A 24835-nucleotide genomic window follows, 5' to 3' on the forward strand; every position below is an offset into this window, starting at 1 on the left:
CTCTAAACCTATTGATTGTTCCATGAAACTTAAAGGTATTACAAATAATCGAATCACCATTTAGCTCCTATATCTTTCCTTGGGCAATCAAACATATTTTGTCTTTTATACCCTCTTTCCTCTTTCCTGAAAGTCAATCGCCAGATTTTCAAAGCGTTTTTGGATTTTCTTATTTAAATATTAGATTACGCGAAACCGTAAAGTTTACTCTAATAAAAGAATTGTAAAAAATATATTAGAGAGCGCCGTTGCAGAATACCCTATCCTGTATAAATAAATGAATAAATAAATAAAAAGCGAACAACTTTATCAAGAAAATGTATTTAAAACTTGTTAAAATTATATTTCAAATTACTAATTAGTTAAAATTGTTAGATATTTATACCTTGCCATTCTAAGTGCAACAAAATTAATACATCTCTTATTTTAATTTTCTATTTCATTAAAATAAAGTCAACTGATAATTATTACATATTTCACTGATAATTATTATAACTCTAAATTTACCTGATATAAATAGGAATTCATGATACGCGCGACACTTTATATATTTGATTTTTCGATTATTAAAGATTCTATGGTTTAAAATTTAATTCCGTAGTTGAAGACCAAGGGGAGAACGAGTTAAGTTCATGAAAGCTAATTAGAAAAGAAAAAAAAAAATATCGAATTTATGTGCAGACCGGAAGGGTTTTTCCCACAGAAAGGCATATCTTCACTGCGTCATAAACCGATCTTTCACGTCATTGATTTGTCAAAACTTAATAATCTTGATAAGCAGTTTTCTTCTTTTGGTCTTGAATTGTTATTTGGGTATACGAATCATTTAGAATTCATTTTGATTTATTGAAACACTTAAAGCGAAATCGTCAGCTCATTCCTTATTTGTTAACTCCCTCAAAAAACTATAAACAATTGAAAAATTATTAATTTAATTAATGATTATTAAATTACGAAAGTATGAAAATTTATTTAATTAATTATTATTAAATTATGAAATTATGAAAATTTATTTAATTAATTATTATTAAATTATGATAATTTATTTATTTAATTATTATTAAATTGTAATAATTTATTTAATTAATTATTATACATTATTATAGTTTAATTAATTAATTAATATTAAATTATGATAATTTAATTAATTATAATTAAATTATCTACAGAGTAATTTAATTAATCTGCAGAGAGATCAATTTATATACAGAGCAATTTATAGGAACATTAATATGACAAATTAAATTGTAATAATAGTTTTAAATAATAAAAAAACATATGCACATAAAATTATAAATAGTTTAAAAACTAAAAAATTTCCCACAATAAATTGTATTGATTTATTATGCACGTAACAAATAATTGCTGTAATTATCTTTTAATGGATTGCTTTTCATTAATGTATTTTAATTCTTAATTTATAATATAATTAAGAACCATTTATTCAAAAACATATTTAAATAACAATAACAAGTTATAAAGTATTAACATACTTGATCGAAAAGTTAAATTAATCATTTAAGTATTTAAATGCCAAATTTATAAGGAAATCAGAGAGTATCAGCAACTGATTAATAAATTAAATCATGATTTTAAAAAAAAGTAAGAAACCAAATCCTACGTATTAAAAATATTAGTTTCATTATATACATTCTTATACGATATATGTATAAATAAAATTAAATAAATTAATAAGAATATTCAATACAACTTTTCCTCATCATTTTTCCTTTTCAAAATAAATTAGCTTACAAAATAATATAAACAGGAAATAGTTTTACCAAGGAAAAATTGAGAATGGGAAAAAATAAAAAATCTGAAACTACCTATAATAATGTTCTCAAAGAAAAATTAAACAGTTTAGGAGAAAAAAGATTTTCGATATAACGAAATATCTCATTGAATTTAGAATCACTTTCTTTCAATTGGAAAACAATGTTTTAAATAAATTAAACAACGAAAAATGGAATTCAATATTTTAAACAAGTTATTTTATATTTTCTAAAATGACTTAATAGATGGCAGCACTAGTTAAATTATATTGATTTTATTAGCCATAACATTGTTAAAAGTACTAATTGAACAAATATGGCTTATCAGATATAATTTTTAATTGATGTCTTATGCGCTCTTTAATTCTTTAACACTTAAATTGAAATGATGGTTTTCTTTGAAAATTCTTGGTTACTTCTCTAGTTATGAAATCGTGTTATCATTTGAAGTGATTAAATAAAAGTAACAGAATTATAAACGTTTTTCTTTACAAATTCGCATAATTCATGCCTAATATTAATGTTATATTATTAAACATTTTATCTGTTTTATAAATTTGACTTATATAATTTGGAGCTGCCTGCTACCGATTAAAATAATTTGAAGTACAATTAATTCTTAAAACAAAATTTAATTTGCTTCTGTTAATGTGTCAATAAGTAATACAAACAATAAAAAAAAAAAATAATAATCAAACCTAATAATTAAAAAAAAATGATTTAAAATATAATTTTTAATTCCACGTTTACTTTTCTCTCCAAAGCAATATTTAAAAACAACAGCGCTTTTTTTTTAAATTTTTAATAAATTTTCTTAAATATTGTTTTTAAAAAATATAATATTTTAAATATAAAAAAATAATAATTAATAACTCAAACAGCGTTGTTTTATTATTATTTCCAATAAAAAAAAAATTACAAAAAGTGTTTAAGCAATTAATCAACGAGGGGGTCGTCTACCTGTCCCCTCATCGCACACCTTTCGCAGAAAGTTTCTGTTTCAGTTTCAGAAACTAAGTTTACCTATCATTTCACAAATCTTTTGTCAAGTTTAAAGTATTTTTCCCTTTGTTCGTCTAAGTTGAAAACATTGTGCGATATTCATAAATTAATACGTTAATCAAAGGAAGTAGTAATAGACAGTCGCAGCAGTCATCATCTTTACAGATTTTAGTCCTGATGTGTATTATTGTTAACAAAGATGGTATGACGTCACAAACCTCATGCGCTCCTTCCTGCAAGCTTGATTCCACTCCACACAGTCCCACTCCATTTTACCCTGGCAAACGCCGGTCTCAGACAAAGAGGAAATCGTTTTTAGATTTTCAAGATAATTAAAGCTACAAAATTTGCAAAAATTATTGAAATCGAAGCCTAAAACCTCCAGTTTGACGTAAGTACCCATTAGATGACCATTTAATCCGCGGGAGACCGCGAAATCCAACATTTAAATCATTACTTAGCTTATATGTTTCATTGTCCTTTCCAAATACTAAGTACTTCTCGTATTCTAGTTACTTAGCGTTTCTGCAGGGTTCGATCTATCTAGAATAATAATCGCGTTACAGATTCGCTATGAAATCTATCATGTTAAACATCAAATGCCGGTCAGTGTTTACATGAACTGTCAAACTACATGTGACGGGCTGATCGAGATGTAAAAAAACACGAGATACCTGTGAATGTTTTGTTATTATATTCTTAAATGGAAATACTTACAATTCATATCGGGATCAATTCCATACTAAATAAACTAAGATTTTCTGCTTGAATTTTAATTTTTCTTTTGTTTATGTTCTGTCTTAACTGTGATGTAAGATTGTGTTTACATGAATGGTATGAGCAGGTGATCAGCTGTTGTAGTACTATTTGAATACAGGTAGGATTTTACAATCTAAGTTTGCCTATCAAGTTTAGATTTATTTAATATTTTATACATTTATTGCTGCATTATTATTTATTAAATATATTATCTCGAGACTTATAAAATTTTTAATTTTGAGCTATTTTATTGTAAAAAAACTAGTGTTATGTTATAGCCGCTACTGTTCAACAAGACACAAAAATATTACTTTGTAAAATGACTTCAGAGTTATTTTGTATTATATGAAATTTATTACATCATACCAATTAACAATTTAATAATTTTAAATTGGTTATTATTATAATTTGAACAATTTACTGTTGCTGCTTCAAGCTTGAAACACATATATTGCTGTTCAGTGGTTAAATTTCATGCGTAAATTAAACCATTATTATTCCAATTGTGTATTAGTATAGTTTTTTTCTGAATTCTAATACTTTTTCAAAATATTATTCCATTTTCTTGCCTTTGTATGATATGGGTTTAGCGTACATTTGTTTACATTTTAGTCTGTTTATATTCCACTTTCGAGATATAATATACATATAAATTACAACTATTGTTTATTCTATTAAGAGGTAAATAGGACTTAAAGTGATATCTAATTTTTTAGCCTTTAAATTTGCTTTATTAATAATTTGATTGCTATTTTTCATTTCCAATTAGTTCCTATTATTATTACTAACTTCCCTGTGGATAAAATAATTTCTTTTAATTCTTCCTTATTTTAAATTTTTTTCTTACTTTAATTTCCATTTAGAACGTATTTTATAAAAACTTTTCTTTGTGTACATAAAATAATTTTTAGAGATTACAGCATATAAAATATTTGTTGAATTAAATGGTTATAGTAAGAAAGTTAAAAATGTTTATTTATTGCTAACATATTTGAATTTACTTTAACTAAGCTTTTTTTAAAAAAACTTTTACATATTTTGCAATTAATAATTTTAAGGATAATTGTTTGATTCAGTTATAGTCTGATAAGAGCTTTGTTATTAACATGATGCAATTTTGATACTAATTTTGTAAACAAGGAAGTAAGATTCCTGTAATATCTGGCGATTATTATTTTCGACGTTCTTTTATAAAGAAAATCTATTTGTGTAATCTGCTTGGAGCTTTATTTTGAAAATTAAATATTATTCTATTCTAATTGATCAATGAATAGAATATCAAATTCAATAACAATTTTTTTACTTCATATTTATTAAAGTAAAATTTTATCACAATAGCAAATAATATAAAAATTCCCGATCACAATAGCAATTTTTTTTTACTGCAATGCATTTTGATATACCAAAAAAATATTTCCCTATGTTCACTGTTAAATAAACTATTAGTTATATCGATGAACATTATGTTTGATATACCATTAATATTACTGTACGGTGAAAAATTCAACTACTTTTTTGTACATTACAAATATGTCGAAAGCATTATTTTTTCGCTTTTACCTTCAAAGAATTTTTTATTTTTGATCTGTAGAGGAAAATTATTTACCATTATGCTTTAAAAAAATTCTCTTACCATGTATCTCAGTGAATTAGTCGACTTGTCGTATGTAAGGATTTCCTATTTTTGATTATGTGATTTCTGATATGTCAGGTGAATGAGTCTGACTCCTAAAAAAAAAAATTTTTTTAAATTTAAAAAAATAAATAAATTACGAAGTAAAATTTTTTTCCTAAATTAAAAATATTTCCCATTGTTCTATCTGGATATCATATGTTTTTCCTCAAATAAAGATGTATAACGTTATAGAATCCGACATAGATGATGTCCTGGAATTTTTAAATTTATAGGCTTATGGTACGTTTTAAGAATTTTTATTGCTTATTTTGAATAATTTTGATCAAATTGTTGTAACTTTTTTTATTTTTAATTTTTTTTTATTGTTTAAAAATAAACATTCATAAAGAAAATATAATGAAAGATAGATGCAAAATTAATTGTATATGAAATATTAAAAATTGTTTTTGAACTGGGTAAATTGATACAGAGTTATTCATATCTATCTCATTGTTCATAATGCATCGATATTTCCCTATCAACTAAAGTCTTACTTTATTACTGAAATAAGTCAACCAACTATGTATACCGTATATATAGTAGTAGTTACTTTACTATTTATAGTAGTTACTATAGATTACTATTATTTTAGTTACTTTAGATTTAAATAGCCCTTTTAAGAGTGCATGTTTTTGTAAAATTAGAGCCAGAAAAAAATAATTATTATGTTATTGAAAAATAATAACATTTTAAAAAATATAACATAAAATTGCCACAATTTATTAAATTTTATAATATTTAAATTATTTTGATGTTTAGTTATAGGTTTTCTTGCATACGTAATTATGAAATTATGTACTGAATTTATGTAATTCTTATATGAAAAAAATGTGTGATAAAAGTGCTATTTATGGAAACCATAACAGATAGCTGATAAGTTAAGAAAACTGAAAATATAATTTTATTAGTGATAACTGAAAATATCATATAAATTTTATTACATATTACTAAGCCTTTTTTTTACTTTTAATTTAATAAGAGAAATATGTTCCCTTCCTATGATAAAATACTTTTATTTTAATGCTTACTAAATTTTTTTTATAATTGTTTAAATCAGTGTTTCGTTAAAGTTATGGCGATTAACCGCAACAGTTATCACATAGTTAACTAAAGCTGTTAACTAATAGCTATAATTAAAGCTGTAAGATTTTTAAATTGAATGTATCAAAGGGATGTATGACAAAAGAAATGAAAAAATAATTGTTTAAGGTAATATATTTTCTGATTTACCCAAGTTTAGTATAATTAATGTTATACTTTTAAGTCAATCAAATTTTGAAAAATATTTTCCTATATAAACAAACAAAATTCTCAATGTTGCATAATTAATGTAATTCTTTGCTAAATTAGCATGTTTGCTATGTTATAATTATAGGCTTACAACCAATAGTTTAATTAATTGAATTATTTATTTTAAAGTTAACTTTAAGCGGTCAGATAGATAAGTAGTTCTTAACCTTTTTTCTTTTTATGTGTAGCACTTGAGTGAATATTTTTCCAAAATGTAATATATAGATAATAGCATATTAATTTTCCTAAATATTATAAACTAAAGAATTGTTTAAATAAATGAAGCTTTTGTTACAGGATAAGTTAAAGATTGATCTAAGTTCAAACATTAAATAGATAAATATGAAAGGAAACTTAGTGCAACAATTTTGAAACTCGTAATATATATATATTGAAAAAGTTGTTAAGGAGTTCAATTCTAGTTAATACTTTTTTTTCGTGTTCAGTGATTCTTTTGGTGGTTTTTTCCTGTATTTGTTTTTATATTCCAAAACATTATATGGACCATCTGAAGCCTTTTTAAAAATCAATTAAAATATTTTTTTAAAATACAAAATTTTACCACCTTTTTAAATTTTTTTTTTTTTTTTAAAATTTGTATTTTGTATAATTTTATTTACTTTTATGTGTTCCTCACACATAAAGATCTTTTCCCTTGAAATAAGAATATCATATAAATAACTGATTTTTCTTCTTAAAATGCTTCTATATAAATCCTGGTATGTGATGCCCAAGAAATTTTCAGTTTAGTTTCCATTGCAAGAAATTTGTTTAGTCGAAATTCAAAGGAGGGGTTAAATATGCCTACTTAATATATCTTCATGCTTTATAAGTTTTGAAAAAAAAAATGAAGAAAAAAAGTTAAATGTATTGATGTATAACAAAATTTTTTGACTTAATTATTTTATTCTATAACATATGAATCAGTTTTTAATCTCGGAATTAGGTATTTCAAGAAAAAAAATTGGGCATCTTTACAGGACATTCATTTTTGTGCATGAAAGAATACAAATTATAACGAACATTAAACTTGTAATAGTGGCTATACGATTTTTAATAACTAGCTGTAAAAGGTCTTTTTTAGTGCTGAAAATCGTTAAAGAAAACAATAAATTTTTTTTCTTCAAAAAACCTTACCTGTCAAGTGGAGTTAAAAAAAATAAATAATTATTATTAAAAAAATTTCTTTTACATCCAGAACCAAAAAATATAAAGCATAAAAATCATGAAAATTTTTGTTTGTTTTGTGTTAGTTTGTTTTTGTTAGAGAATGATCAAAATTTTGCCTATGGGCAAATATTTGTTGTCAAACAGCAGAAACTAAAGTAATTGGCGTTGTTAAACAGCATAGAACTGCAGTTGAAATTTGAGCACTGCAGCTTGTCAGAAAGTATTCAAAATGTCAATAACATGGTTTGGCCCTGTTCACATAAACAAACATGAAAGGAAGTGAAAAAAACTTGACAAATAATGAAAATTTATGTTAGGCATAAGTTGTTAAACGCTCTGATCAGCGACTTAGATGTGCAATAAGCCTAAATAAATAACGTTGTCAAGATATAAATATTTTCTTTTGTCTCCCAGTAAATGAAATAGCTCTTAATTTTTTTACTTAGATATTAATTATGTTTATATATAATGTTTTATTTATCTATATAAATGATTTACTTGACCTCTTGGATATGACCCCACTAACTTCAAAAATTTGGTAGTACTAGTACTTTATTTAGCCTCGTAATGGGCTATTGGAGTGGGTCTGATATTACATCCTTGAAGATGTTCTGAATACGTGCCATCACAATTTTGAGCCTCTGCATAAAGAATGACTTCTGTACCTTTCAGTAGCCCGATAACCTGCATGCCATGTCAGGCACTTTACGATAGTGCAGTGTAACAAAGATCAATGCAGTGCACCTCTATCCGTTTTCGATCTTATTGGTTACCCGCTTACTGACTGATTGCTGATTGTAATGCTTGATTTCGGTGATCTACTGTGAACTGTGTCTTACAATGTTGTCTTGCCCAGTCCCACAGTGTCTTACGACACTGTGGAACTCAAATGTTTTGGAGAAATGTTGTTGTGAAAGCTTGTTACAGGACTGATATACATTCTAACACATAATGTTTGAGTATATTTATACGAATAATTGTACTTGTACCTATTGCTTTTTAATGATGAAATATTCCTAACTTTTATTTATAAGTTAAATATTAACTTGTACTTTTGTTGCTGTAAAAAAAGAAAAAGAAATATAATTTCTGACCTCTGCAAGTATTAGGACCTAGCTTTTTGCCTGTTGATTGACAGGTAGTGAAAATTTTGATTTCATATAGATTTGTTATGAGAGGATTTAGGAGGTCTCCCAGAACTTAGGTCAGACAATACAGAATATTCTTTTTAAAATTTTTAACTAATAGGCTCTTTCAAAAGCATCTGCTAACTAAATATTAAATCCGTCAAGTTCATAATAATTTTCCTTAAAAAAATATTTAAAATTTGGTAAATGAAATTTTAGCTAAGCCGGAATCGATAATGCTAGTTGCATGTTTTTGAAGGCTCTTTTCTTACAGCAATCAGTCAGCCTGGTTTTAGGTCTGCACTCATTAAAATGTATAAATAAATTTAAAAAATTTTTTTTTTAATTAAAATTTAAAAAAGACCAATCATTTCATTTAAAAAATTTTTAATCAAAATTAATTAAATTGTGGATTTCATTCATGCACATAAAAGAATTTTTCTTGTACCTTAAGTGACACACATATCTTCCATTGGGAACATCTGTTATTACATAATTACGAATTAAAACCATTCATCAGTATGAAAATACTTTCATTTTACCCTAATCCAGGGATGGCGAACCTTTATACACTAACGTGCCATTTTTTCTAAAACATTGTTTGATTTGAGGTCATAGACGTGCCATCAAATAATTTTGACTTCGTGATTATTGGGAAAATAATACTATCAACTCAAATCTCTTTACTTACACTGAAAAAAAAAACATTTTGCAGTGTCTCAGTTATATGCGTAATTCAACTTAAAGTAACATCAGTGTGACTTCTGTTGTTGCAGATTAGATGACAAATAACTTATATTAGGTTGTAAGATGTTAGTTTAAGCAGGACTGTTAATTTTTTTGCTAGTTATTTATTGTTATCTTGCTTTTTATGGTTATTAGTTGGTTTTTTTTAGCATTAATTGTTAATTTTTTATTAATAATTGTTTATTATTTATTATTATTGTTTAATTATTAATAATTGTTTATTATTAATAATTGTGTTTTTTGTGAATTTTAATTTAATTGTTACATATGCTTCATAGTGTAATACCATTTGTGTAATAACAAATGTGATCGGTGGCGTGCCCGAAATATTGTGTCGGGTGCCATAAATGGCACGCGTGCCATTGGTTCGCCATCCCTGCCCTAATCCTTCGATGGTCAATTCTTTGTTTTTCACAAAGTATTATTTTGTTCAAAAATATTGACTTCTTGAGAACATTGTTTTAGCATTAGCTTTTATCATAGTACAATTTTAATTCTGCAGCAATATACGAAAACTAACAATATGTACATACAAGTATTATTAAAAAGTTAACATATCCTGTCCTATTTTTTTACCTGTAAAGTTTATTAAGAAACTTATGGCGCATTTCTTACACATAAAAAGAGAAGTGTTCAATAAATTTTTTTTAAATTTATTTTTGAAAGAAAAATTATTAATTTAAAAGTTTTTTATTAACTTTTAAACAATAATAATTACATAAATATCTAATATTTAATAAAATTGTATGTTAGCATAGAGTGAGCTTGTTTAGAAAATCATCCGAAATCTTTTTTTTTAAAAAACAAAGGTTAATTCAGTGGAATCATATTTTATCTTATTCTAATTTCATTTTTTATCCATTTTGATTTGATAGCGTTTATATCAAGCATTGATAGGTTGTATTATCAAGGAAGTTACATTTTTCAATCTCAAAGACCTCAATTAATTTTAAAATAATTAAGTTAAACTTGTTTTAATTGCAATCTGAAATCAAAGAAAGGATTTTAAATTGTCACCGATAATTTCAATTTTATATTGTCATTGATAATTGCAAAATTTTTTATATTTCCTAAAATACTTTTTAAAAAAAATATTCTACTGTAAAATTGTAGTAGGATTTCATGTGTTAATTTTTTAAGTATTCAGACAAGTTTTAACATTTAAGGACAAGTATTGAATTCCAGAAATTTTTCATTACTCAACAAATTTTTAATTATTCAATTTCTATGTATAATACATTTTTCTAGACACTTATTTATCCTTAAGATGCCATCTAGAAAATAAATTACTATACATTATAGATTTTTGTTTCATAAAGTTTTATTAAATCTTTATTAACATTTCTATTTGTTGTCTAAAATTTTTAAGTTTCTAAATAATTAAATTATGGTTTTTATTTTTGTTTTTTTCGAGTGTATGATTTTAAAATTTATCTTTATAACTGATGCTTGTAGAGTAGGCTAAGTAAATAGCTGGTGCTGTTGTTTTTTTTATAAGGCTCAGCTATTGTTTATGTAATTTTTATAAATGATTTGAAAGTTTTAAATTTATTAAATTGCAATTCTCAATTTTCTTCTTTCTTTTTTTTTTCTTTTAAGAAAAAGAGCAGGATTTTAAAATTAATAATGAAGTCAGATGCTTGTAGAGGACCGAGAAGAGAATGATTTAAAAAAATTAATAATGAAGTCAGATGCTATAGAGGACCAAAAAGAGTCTATGATTTTAAAATTAATAATAGAGGTCAGATGCATGTTGAAGACCAAAAAGAGTCTGATTTTTAAATTAATAATGGAGTCAGATACTTGTAGAGGACCAAAAAGAATCTATGATTTTAAAATTAATAATGAAGTCAGATGCTCAAGTAATCGGTGCTATTGATCCTACTACAAAGCTAACCTATTGTTTATGAATTTTTTAAATTCACTCCATGTTAAAATTGATTTTTAATTCACTTCATCACCTCCAGATTTAATACGGGCTGCTCTCACAACTCTACCGTTAGTTTGAGACAATATAGTTTTTTTTTCTTTTCTTCTTTAAATCAATAATTTGATAGCTCTAAATGGAAAACCATAAAACCATTGCTAAAATTGACTTAAAATTTATTTCGCTTAAGAAGAAAGAAGTAAGTTTGATAATCATTCCAAATTTACTTTTTAATGGATACAAGTATTTTATTTTTCTTCCTTTTCAGATTTCACTTACAATTTCGAAATTCAGTTGGTGTAAATGTAGATATTTTTTTCTTTTAGTGATTGTTGCATATCATCTCGGCATAGATTACTCAGAAGAGAAAAACGGGAATAAAATAAAGCATTAAAAAAAACATAGCGAACGTTATTTGATGATAAAAGTGAAACATTGAAATACGTTGGCTTCTAAATAGGTTTAGATATTAATACGTATATTTACTTTGCCTTAATAGAAAAATTACACAAGTAAGCATAAAATTCCTTTTGTATGCATGTTTAGTAAAACATTTTTAAAACAATATCAATAAGTAATGGTTTCATATTTCATAAGATTGACAATTTTCAATATATCTTAATTTGGCTTTAATTTTATATATTTCGCAACTTTCTTCCTTTAATTCGGTCACCAGATGTGGACAAGAGAATTGGGTTGATAAAGCTTTACATTTTTATTTTAAAATTTTTTCATACTTCATTTTAAAATAGTTTTAATTGACAAATATTGATAGTTTTAATTTAAAATACAAATATTTTTGTTTTTTAAATTAGGAGATCCACTGACAATAGTGTAATTTAATTTTGGCCTTGAACAATTTTTTTCCCTTCCTGTAAGTGTTCAATTGATTTGGAAAAGTCATTAAGCATGTTTTTATCCCTATAAAGTAAAAAAAAAAGAAGAAAAAAAATTATAAACTGATTGATTATGTTAGGAGGAAGTCTACATGGTGTACTAAAACTCTCCGTTGAGAAGGCAAATCGAAATTTACATACACGTTTTGTTGTATTTTAGTGAAATATTGCTATTTTTATAAGAATATTTTTATAAAAATAGCAATATTTCACAAAATTATATTTAATGTGTAATATAACAATATTTCACTGATATAATTTAATATTAATTTTTCTTAATGGGAGGACACACATTATGCCGGGCCTTATAACAACAAAAAAATGAAAAATTATTTTTTAAAAAAAACGAAAGAAAAAAAGAAATATTCCTTAGTGTGCACCATAACCACAAGTAAAATGAAACTCTATGTACAATTAGGAGAGGGGGGGAATTCAGGTATAATGTGTAAACCATCTTTAATGTAATAGAATAATTGAAAACATTTTTTCTACCCTGGCTTCTTTTTTATTCATTCATTCTTTTTATTCATTCCCGAAAATTCTCGACTGGCCGTAGACTTTAATTAAATCTTGGCGCGAAAACAAGAAGGCGTGTTACACCCCCTAAACCGTTATATTTCTAATGTTTTGCTTTAGGCAAAGTCGAGGATTTGAAATTAAAAAACAAATTTTTATTTTAATTCTTGGAAATATTTTTCATTTCCATATAAAATATGTTTTGCTTAGTTGATCTATTTCGGAGGTGCATTGCTCTTATCAAGCATTGTTCTTATATTTATTGCACTGTTTTTTTTTCTGAAGTTTAATTACTTTTAAATATATTATGAGGCCTCTCGTATTTAAACAATAAAATTCTAAAATGGAAGTATTGTAATTGTAATGTGAGTTCTGACGCAATAAAGATAATGCCAAATATACCCTTATCTTCAGCTTGAGTTGATACAATTCTTTATTTATTTACTTTATTTTCAAAAGAAGGAAAAAAAGAAAAGATTGATCAACGAAATTCGATTTTGTTACTTCGATTTTGGATCGGGGGTGGGAAGAGAAATGTTCAGACTTGCGATCTTCAATAATTTTAAGTTGATTCCGGTTCATTTATTTATTCAAATTCTAGTTTAACAAATCCGACGAAACTAATTCTCAAAACTTGTTTGATACCTTGAAGTTTATGATAGAACCAGAACATATAATGTCAAGCTTCGTCAAAAAATATTACATGGTTATTTATGTAACTACTAAAGATTTTTTTTAGAATGATTTTTGTTACAATTTTCTTTTCTTAAGATGACCGCCTGTATGCAACAAAAATATTAAGACATAAATTAATATTAAATAAAATTTTGGTAAAACATTTATATGGTTGGAAATGGTGTGTATATTAGTATATGGGTTTTAAAATATTTAAGGTACCCTATCTGTTCTGAACTGCAAGTTAATCAAAAAATTTAAGAACTTCCTGTGTTAGGCCTCAAAACAGAGTTGCAATATTTTTATTTATTATTATAATTTTTTTTTTTTTGAAAGTCTATCATGAATAAAGATATTGAAAATTACAATTTTACGAGAAATGCATTTAGAAAAAATATTTTTTTAGAAATATAGAACATAAATATTTTAAAATGTATTGAATTAATATAGGTATTTTTTTAAGAAAAGGTACAGTTTATTTTTACCCTTATGTGTGTTCTGAACTAAAAGTTGTTAAAAAATGTAAGAGCTTCCTGAGTTATGCCTTAAAACAGTAGAGTTGCGATATTTAGTATATATTTATTATTATTTTTTTTGTTTTTGAAAGGCTATCATGAATAAAGATTGCGAAAAATACAACATTACAGGAAATGCTTTTAAAAATTTTTTTTAACAATATAGAACATAAATATTTTAGAATGTATTTAATTAATATAAGTATTTAAAAAAACAAAAGCATTTAAGTCTAATTTGAAGTTTAAGTTGGTGACTTTGTTTTCATTCAGTTGTGAAATTTTAGTTCCCTTTCGGTGTTTCAGAATCTTTTCTGGTTTCTAAATCAGCTACTCTAACCATCGAAAAATTAAAAGTAAGAAACTTTTGGAATTCTGAAAGTCTATTAAAGAAAAATTCGAAATCGCTTATACTAAGGCCTTAATACCTCCATAGTCACCTTAATAACTTCACTTATTCAACAAATATTTGTTTTTCGAGAAAAATGTCGACATTTTAAGGCTTAACAATGATGAATTTAAAGCAATTATCGGTATTGGTGCGCGGGAAGCCTCCTAGCATTATGAAAAAATCGAAATGGCCGAAAGTGGTGCATTGATTATGTCACTTTCATTGTCTTGTAAATCTTAATGAATGAATTCAATCGTTAGTGTTATGTTTATAACGATTGTAATAAATTGTTTTATTTTTAAGAAATACTTTTATTCGTCTCAAATTTTTGTAAAAAGCCGTATAAAAGAAAAATGCCCGCAAAGAACTTGGTTCAAAACTAAATGCAGTTGGAAATCAACTAATATTATATCTAATTTCAAATCGATGTCTACTTTTAAAAAGTATAAAATAAGTTAAAAAGAAAACTACAATGCATTTGTAGATTCATATTATTAGTCTATAAACAAATTAGTCTATAATGTTACCATGAAGGACCAGAATCAAAAGATTGTCTAGTTTCACCGGTGAATGTCAACAATCACTTAGTCGCTTCGGTGAATGTCCAAAATATTTGTTATATCCGATTTGATATTAATTTATTCTTGATATTAGTATATTTATTCGATATTTTAATATCTGCTGAAGATAGATTTGGAGAAACATCAGTGTTTGGTAAATGATACTGGGCAGTAGCACTTGACCTTAAAAAAACATTGATACCGGACAAATGTATACTGGTCATTGGTACTTCACTGGACCTAGTATAAATTTCGGACATTTACCAAACCGACTGTGTAATTGTCAACATTCACCAGTGGAAGTCAGCAACCACCAATTTCGGTCATTCACAGTAACATATATATAAGTCTATAAATGGTTTTTCTTTCACATTTTCGCTTTTAGCAAACCGATAATTCCAATTGGTTGAACAGCTTTATTATTATGAGCTTTATTGAATAGAAATTTTAAATATTAGTGATCTATAATGTTCTCATTATCTTGTACTTTCCATATACTTATTAAGTATACTGTTAAATCATACAGGAAATTATATAGTCTGAAAATTTGTTTATTTGAATTATTGTAATCATTAGAATGTTCTTATCCTTAATAAAATCAATAAGCACGGTGAACATTTAAAAAATTCAAAGCATTAATTTAAAGAATATTACTTTACATTATCTTCACTTCTTTTGCAAATAAAGTTGCTACTCAGATTTTCAAAAATGTTTATGTCATATTTGACAGCGATTTAAAAGTAAATACTAATAATCCTTGCTTGTAGCTTTTTTTTTCTCACTGCATTGCTGGTTATCATAACTAACATTTAACGATCTGAGATTTTTATTTTTCGAATTTGGTACAACAACAAATTTTTTTTTGTTAAATGTCATGATTTACAAAAAACGAATAAATATTTTTATAAAATATTTTTCATATATTAACTGTTAACTATTTTTATGTAAATTAAACCTGAGATCGAATTTTCTTTTATTCAGTATACAAGTAAAAATGTAGTTCTTGTTAGGGAAGCTAAAAAAGTTCTTTTATGTTTTAATATCGTTCAGTAATGAGTTGTCTTCTGAGAAGAGAGAAAAAAAAAGTCGTCTTCGTTCCAACGGACGAATGCAAGAGCTTTCTGAGAACCATTTTAAAGTAATGATTGTTTTAAAAAACTGGCTAAGAGTTGTTTCTCTGGTCGCCATTTTCTATTCCTTTCCTTTTTTTTATTTGTCGTTCGTTGTTCAAACGATATCAAAGCCAGAATCGATGCTTTTTTTTCCGCCTCAAAATATTTTTTTAGTTGTTTTGGTTGTATTAAGTAGTTTATTCCTTTCTGAAAAATTGGAGTTATATTCATTGAATAGCCTTTTACCGTCTCGTATTGATCCATGCTTTCACTGATTCCATTTCCATCCATCGTTGATTCCATTTTGCTTTAGAAAATTCCATTCCATTTCACCTTAATTCCTTAATTGTTAATGGTAACGTCTCTTTTAATGTAACCTATGTATAGTTTTTGAATAATTGATTAAAAAAAGATCAAGGCGGATATAATAATTGTGTCATCTTCCTCTCTTATGAATTACGATTGTTTTCCCTTGAATTTTGATTCTTATTAGTGGGGAATTCATATTAGAATTACGTTGTTGTAGAAATCTTATAATTTTTTTAAAATTTTTTTAGGAATCTGTAAGCATTAGTTGTAATTCATTTGAATATTTTCTTACTGAAAACTTTGAATAGTAAGAGCTTTTTATTTCTCAGATCTTGCTTACCCTGAATGAATGTAAATTCAGTTAATTTTTTAAGAACATTAAAAACTTTAATTTTATAACTTAAATTCTACGATATTTATATCTTCTGCTTTTGCGGAACATATATTTTGAGCAATTAAAGGTAAAAGAAATTTTCTAAGGATGGTAAAAAAAGGTTATAATTCATTAAAGAACAGATTTTGATGACCTAAAAAAATTCCGGAAATGATCTTAAAATAAATTTAAAACATTAAAATTAAAATAAAAACATAAGGAAACAGGATTTTTAATCTGAATCAGTATTTCTAATTGTATTAATTCGAATTGTATTTAATTACACATTTTAAAGAAATTGAGAAACGACATTCATGAAAGTTAGAAAGAAATGTTACATTCTGTTATAAAGCAAAATTCTGGTTTTAGTTATAATTTTTTAATCCAAGAATAACAAATATTGACAGTTATACTATAATTTTTATTAACCAAATAAATGTATTGTGCTTTTTTAAAGATTTTTAATCTTTCATATCACATATCACGTGAGAAAAGTTTTTTTTTTCTCCGAACTAGTTAAATGCAACTTATCCATTTTTTTTATCCCTCAAAGAAAATTTTATTTTATTTTTCCAAAAAAAAAAAAAAAAAAAAAAAAAAAAAAAAAAAAAAAAGAGAGAGAGAGAGAGAGAAAATAAGGAAATAATCGCAGCCCTGACTCATTTTTCTTTTATTTATTTTAATTTTTTTCGGGTTAAAATCGATAACATTTTGAAATTATAAATTTTTCTTTTTTTAAATTTATGATTTTTCAGTCTTATTTTAAAACTTTCTGCTCATGTGATATGTAGAGAACATTCTATTCTATTAATTTTTGAAAGAGTGATGAAAAGCTGTACTTAGGTAATGAAATTTTTCTTAAATAAAACATAGAAAAATTTAGAAATTATCTAACCGTTTTTAGTTTTCAGAGTGAAAAAAAAAATCCGTAACACACGATAATAATAAAAGAAAAAAACATTTTTTTTTTAAAATTATTTGTTAGTTTTTTGTACTTTAGTTTAACAATTGATGATTACCATTCTCCATTTTAAGAATTATTTTATTTCAAAATACAGCAGCTTTGACCACAATACATTGTGTGCTTAAAAAAAAAAAAAAAAAAAAAAAAAAAAACGCGAATAAAATGCATGTAAAGGGAATTTAAAAGTGAATATTATTTTGTTGCCGCGAACAAGCACACTAAAAAAAATTTTCTCTAAAAAGGAGGAAAGAAAAAAAAAACATGCATTTGTTGTGAGACCATTGAATTTATTTTAAAAGTGGTTTATTTTTGGAAAAAATGAGACTACCCATGTTTATTCATATGGATGCTTCACGTAAACTTTTTCCGAATTATTGAAAATATATTTTAAACTCTGCTAAAGAGAATTTGCTCGACAGAAATCTTAAATATTCGTTTTTGGGAAGAAAAAATTAAAACAAATTTCTTTTCCTTTGGGCTTATTTCTTTTGTGTTCATAAACAGTGTAAGAAAAATAAATAAATAAAAATAAAGTACTTTTGGGGGAAACTTGAAAGTAACTGCCCATTTTATTAAATATCTATTATGTTTTTATGAAGTTAAGGATAATTTTTTTTTTAAGATTTTAATTTTGTTTACAGTGTCAATTATTATTTCTAATGCATTTATTATTAACAAGCTGACAGTAAATTTAGTGATAGTGAAATGTTATTTTAATGTTTGCACTGAGCAATTTATTTTGAAATTGGCTTTAGTCCATTTATAAAATCCGCCAAACTCGTTGCTCTGATAAATTATCCTTGTGTTTCCTTTCGTTTTACAAAAACTATTACTGATTATTTAAAAATCATTATAGAACAGCTTATTTATAACTTAAACTTAGACTTTTTTTTAAAAATTTATTTTACGTAGTTTTTTGTTTTATTACTCTTTTTTTTAAATGTCTGTATTTTTAATATGAGCTTTACTTATTTTCTACAATCAATGATTTTTCTTCTTATGCTTTCTTTTCTTCCTTATCGGGAACGAAGTAAATTTGTGACATTAAAATATTTATCACCGCCCGGGACTGATTTAGGAAAGAGCATTGGGGAGACGGGTACCCAAAACCCCAACTTAAAAGAGGGAACCAAAGCTTCAAATGTTCTTTTATTGTATCATTCGAACAATTTCAGGACAATTATTTTAGTATTGAGAGCTTTTGGGTCAGAAATTTATCTAATGTTCATATTCCAATGCTCATATTTTGGAAAATAAATTTGAAAAATAAAAATAGGAAGAAAAAAAAAGGAATATTAAGTATATTAAAGTTAAGTATAAATCTAAGTTTAATTCTGTACGAAACAAATATTCTTTTGCTATGTGACATTTACAGGGGGAAAAAAATTAAGTTTTAAATTTAAAATTAATAAAGAGGAATGATTTTGCGGTTTTTGAAAATCGTTTTCTCAAAATAATTGCTTTAACTTAAGCGTAGTTATGTAAGACTTACATCATTAAACTTGTACTTGTGTAAAAATATATTTTATTCAAAAACAAACATTTAAATTTAATAACGAACGATTTTGCCGTTTTACTAAATCGTTTGCTTTCTTTTTCTCAATTTTAAGCAATTTTCATTATCTAACATAATTATACTATTAAAGAAATAAATGATTTTACCATTTAATATTTATTTATCTATCAAAACATGGAAACAAATTTTGGTGCATTTTTTAAAAGAAAAAAAAAATGTCTGTCTAATCTTTAAATTATAACCGTAATTTCCAAGCAGTTCTTTAGACCATAATTTTATTTATATTTTCTAAACCAAGCCCTAACAATAGTTTCCTAAGACATTTATTGTTAAGTTTTAATTAGCTTTTCTTGTTTTAGAAAACGCCGATATGAATTGCTTTCGCCTGTGTTTAGACATTTCTTGGGTCATTGCCCCAGCGATTTTGTAATAAGTTTGTCTGGTTTGTGAGAGTCAGAAACTATCTTAGCATTTTTTTAAATTTCTTCGTGTAGTTGTACGATGCGAATTGATGCACCTTATTTCATTTTTCGAGATATTAATGTTGGCGTCATGACTGCATCTTTCATTTTCCTCCAATTTATTTCTTTTTCGCCATTTCTTTCGCCATTTCTTTAATGTGCTTATTTTTTCTCCTTTTTTTTTCTGAAGCTGGATGGAGGAGGCAAACGGAAAACTCATCGATTGACACATTTTGGATAAGTTTTATATTTATATATATTTTTTATCCTCCGCGTATTTCCAAAATGGCGGAAACTGCCCGGGTTTTTACGTTCGAATTCTTCTCGTGTGTTTGATCCTCATTATCCCTTGTCTGGGTGACTAGGGATTATTTCTTGTTGCCAAAAAGGGATTATTCTCTACCTCCTACGCCTGAAAATTCCCGGACTCTCCGGAGTGGGGGGGAATCCGGCCATGAAGAAGGGGGGGGGGGTTTCGTGAGAATAGAACGTGCGGTGTTTTAATGATGATAATTTTTCACTTTTCATTTTCTTAATCTTTTCCGTATTTCTTTTTCTTTTTTTTTTCTGTATTGTTTTCCTCTTTTGCTTTTATGTTGATTGCGGTTTCATGCTAACTGAAATATGAATGATTAAGGGATAATTCAAATAAATTTTATATCATTCTATATTTTTTTCACTTATTTCCGCATAATAAATGACCTTGTTAGTTAGCTTTCAATTTATTTTTGTATCTCCTGATGGTATACTTTATCACATCTATTTGGGAAGGAAGGGTGTTAATGTCATTTAGCATTTAATAATTTTAAATGCGTGTAATTATGTTATAGTTAGATGCCTACAAGTGACGTCAGAGAATGTATCGATCCTGATTGGCTATTGAAAGTGTTTGTTTATGCTAGCAACTGTTCTTTCCATTCTATTTCGAGTAAGCCTAGACTGTCGAATATGAATTCTCTGAAGTGACAAATTCTATTTTCTTCCTCAAAGAAAGATGTGGTTTATTTCTTACTGAACACACAGACATGGAGAAATGCAGAACATAAACAAACTAACTATACAATGAAGTTTCCAGTTACACAAAACAAAAAGTGTCACAGTTACAATAAAATACATAAACAAATAATAAATCTATGTTAAACAAATGACATTGACAAGAAAGAATTATATTTTAACAAATTCGTTATATATTTTATTCGATATGGATGATGTTGTATTTAATTAACTTCACGATCACGTTAATTAACATTCTAACTTATATGAAGAGACTTAGCTAGCAATATCCAGAATATTAACTCACCATTTTGTTTATCAGAATCATTGTTATCGTGAATCAGTGATTTTCTCTTTGAGTTGCAAGTATCCAATTATAGAAATAGTTATTTAAAATCTGTCGATACATTCATTACCATCATGTTAAGCATTAAGTTTTGTATTTTTACATTTTTTATATATTTTACTTTTGGAATAATTTTTTTAGGCTTTTATGTTTGGTAGGGATAGTTGTCGAATGAATTTTAATGTTAGCGTAATTTATTAATGTTTGCTATTAAATTGATTTCTGTTTCTGAATGCATGATGCTGAAAATGCATACATGAAGATGTTTGTACCATTAAAATACCAAACATTCATGTAATGTTCTACTTATAGGCTTTATTAACATATATTTTGGGGTCCTAAATTTGAGATTCGGGTCACAAGACACAATAGCTTTCTATAAAAAAAAAATAATGGGAGATTTTTAACTATCAATATTTTGCCAAGAATTTTATAAAGATATGGATATTTTTAGCACTATTTTTCGAGCATTAAACGTGTGTATTTGATTGTTTTATTAATTATTTTTTGATGATTAATATTTTGGGTATGTTATGTTTTTGAATATAGTAGCGAAATTTAATTTAAAAAAAAGTTGGAGAAAAGACTCATGTTTTAAAGTCTTTTTTTTTATAGGTATCAAATTTATCTTTTCAGAAACCATTTTTCCTACCTAGACTAGCTCTTCCTACTATAAATGCTATTTGCTCTATGCTTTGCATCGACAAGATTTAAGGGAATTAAGTAGTTTTCTGTGAATTAGTTGAAACATTTCTATAGCAATTTTATTAGGGAACTATGTTTTAGGTAATCTTTTAGAACTGCCCATTTTCAAATAATCAAGAGAATAAGAATGTTCTGATTTGAAAGAGTTTTGAAAAATTATTTCTTTTTTTAGGATTAAAATTTGCAAAAGGTCGGTAAATAGACGGATTTTTAACTTAAACCACTTGCTAAAATAATAACCGCTATCTTTTCTCAAACCAAGATTGGATTGACTCACACACAAATTTTTGGTGCGAAAATGGTTTTCATTGTTTTTAATTTTTATAACTACATTTTGAAAAATTATAAAAAATAAATTTTTTTTTGTGAAAGAGAAGGCACTTGTAGGTGAAAAATAATTGTATTTTTTAATCGATTCATGTTCTGATGAGGTTTTTAATTGGTTCTTTCAGTTTTCCCCTTCCCCATATTAATTTTTAACTAATTACCTTAAACCATTCCTGCAAAAATTAATGAAGGATCGATTTGCTTCGCTTTTAATGAAATTCAGTATTTTAAGTTTTCAAATTAAGCTTGTTAGATTCCTTATCGGTCAGAGAGTTTTTGTTGGAATATTTTCCAACTTGCGTTATGACTTTTTTTTCTTCTTTCCTTTTTGAATCGAAATTTTTTGTGTTGACTTAACGTCTTAGACGGCTTTTTGAAGGATGGAATGAAAATGCGATTTTATGTTAAAGGATGCGTTTTGTAGGCTAAATATTTTGTGAATGTCGTGATTTTTGAAATCATAATTTTGTTCAAGATGTTTTCAATGTTTTGTTCTAGATTTGTTCTTTAAAATTGAAACTGAAATTGAATGATGGAATAAAAATGCGTTTTTATGTTTATGGATGCGTTTTTTAAGCTAAATAGTTTGTTAATGTTCTACTTTTGGAAAGCACTATTTTGTTCTAGATTCATTCTTTAAAATTGAAACTGAAATTGGAGGATGGAATGAAAATGCGATTTTCTTCCGTTAAAAGATACGTTTTATAGGCTAAATATTTTGTGAATGTTCTGATTTTGGAAATCACAATTTTGTTCGAGATGTTTTCACTTCAAAATTGAAACTGAAATTGAATGATGGAATTAAAATGCGTTTTTCTGTTTATGGATACGTTTTTTAAGCTAAATAGTTTCTGAATGTTCTACTTTTGGAAAGCACTATTTTGTTCTAGATTCATTCTTTAAAATTGAAACTGAAATTGGAGGATGGAATGAAAATGCGATTTTCTTCCGTTACGTTTTATAGGCTAAATATTTTGTGAATGTTCTGATTTTGGAAATCACAATTTTGTTTAAGATTCGTTCTCAAAAATTGAAATTTAAGAAAGGAAAACTTAGAAACTTGATTTTTACTATTCAAACATATTATAAAACGGTCTCAGTTTTTATTTTAAACGGGCGTCATTTTAATTAGACGTCGTATTTTACTTTGATTTAACCAGTAATGCTTAGCAGCATTGACTCTCGACTATCGGGTGCTCCATTAATTTTTCTTGCTCGACTATATCTATAAATGGCTAGCTTTTTTCCTAAAAGATGATAAAGAATCGAATTTTTCTGGATAAAGGAGACGGCGCAGGTGAAAAATAACTCATTCTCCATCTTGGATTCGTATTCTGACGAGGTTTTCTTGAAACTGCGTGGTTTTCCTTTCAGTTTTTTTTTCCTCTCTCTTCTCCACTTCACATCCTTCTCCAATCAGCTTTTACCATTCCTGCATACCTTCGCCAGCTATGTAATTGCTTTGCTTTTATAAAAGTCGGCTAATTTCTTCTAAGGAGCGAAAGGTTGGCGAAGAAGCGGTATGTATACTTGTATGTGTCTCTGTGTGTGTGTGTATATCCACCCGCAATCCATCGGATGCCATCATTTTGGGAAAAGCTCTTTCTCTCCCCCTTATTTCCAATGTTTTGATGAGCTGGTATCGATTCAGTTTTAGCTGCAGAATTCTCTTCCCAAATCCCCTCCGCCGACCACCCCTGTTGTGTTTGACTCAAATTGCTCTCTGCGTTGCTTTTGGAGACTGTGTCTGGAAAATGAATGGCGAGAAAATTCGCCTCCAAGAATCTGGTTTACTTGCGAGGACATTTTCTAGTTTTCTTTCTCCTTTCTTCCTATGAGATCTTTGTTTTCATTTTTTACCCTCTGCTGGACACGGGTCAGTTAAGATGTTGGGCGTCCGAGCATGTGGTGTCAATTACACTCGTGCTGCGTCGATTTCGGGCAGGTTAACTATTTCGCCTCAGTATGAATCAATAAGTTCTATTAAATTCAGACAGCGATTAGAAAGACTTCGCTTCTGGTTATACGAAGTAATCAAGGGAAATATTTCTTCAAAAGTTTCAAACTTATGTTTCTAAAACAGTTGACCTTACATTTTCTCCGGATTTATGACCTAAATATATATAGCAACTAATTATTATTTACACCAAGAAGGGATTAGCTCTATTATTAAACGTCCATGGTCAGTATTTTTATTTTTAGTGTTAATCTCCTCGCCTCCCTTCCTAACTAATGATGATATAAAATGCTAAAGCTAGTCATGATGCAATTTATTGGTAAAGGGCAAGAGAAGATAGCTTTTGGCACTTTATGCAATCCCTCTTTCTGCATCGAAGAGATTAGTTAAGAAAAACGTCTTAACTCTAAAAATGTGTTCAGTGAAATAGATCAGTTTTTGTCATTGTGGGTTTTAAATTTTTTATTTCTGTATTATAAATTAAGGTTATGAAAAAGTTGCAGTGAAGTTTAGTTAATTAAAACCAAAATGCTAAAATCTGAATAATTTTAGCTAAAATATTCTACAAACATGAACAACTGTACTTTCATAAGAATATATTTGTAGTATGAAATCTTCGAAATGCCTGAACTTGTCATCTTTTATTCCGTGTGATTCACCTTCGAAAAAAAAAGAGAAAAAAAAAAAACGTTCTTATAAAGCGGCTGGTAATTTTTAAAATTTTTTATTTATTTAAACCTAATAAAAATATAT

The 24835-nt window shown here is 26.4% G+C and overlaps 1 protein-coding gene across 36 annotated transcripts in view; it reads left to right on the forward strand.

Moving 5' to 3' along the window:
- The first annotated feature begins 3030 nt into the window (after positions 1-3030).
- LOC107452081 (bromodomain adjacent to zinc finger domain protein 2B) overlaps positions 3031-24835 on the forward strand; it is a 120393-nt gene continuing 98588 nt past the window's right edge. For 33 of the 36 annotated variants that reach the window (XM_016068370.5, XM_016068376.4, XM_016068373.5 and 30 more), the window contains exon 1: positions 3031-3165. The gene's annotated coding sequence lies outside the window, so the exon portion shown is untranslated. Of the gene's footprint in view, positions 3166-3545; positions 3652-23466; positions 23646-24835 lie in introns of those variants that run through there. The other 3 variants (XM_016068372.5, XM_071179841.2, XM_043048843.3) reach the window with 3 other exon arrangements.

Source organism: Parasteatoda tepidariorum, chromosome 1 (genome assembly GCF_982258835.1).
Source record: "Parasteatoda tepidariorum strain Cologne lab strain chromosome 1, Ptep-v5.0, whole genome shotgun sequence".
Taxonomy (NCBI): Eukaryota; Metazoa; Arthropoda; class Arachnida; order Araneae; family Theridiidae; genus Parasteatoda; species Parasteatoda tepidariorum.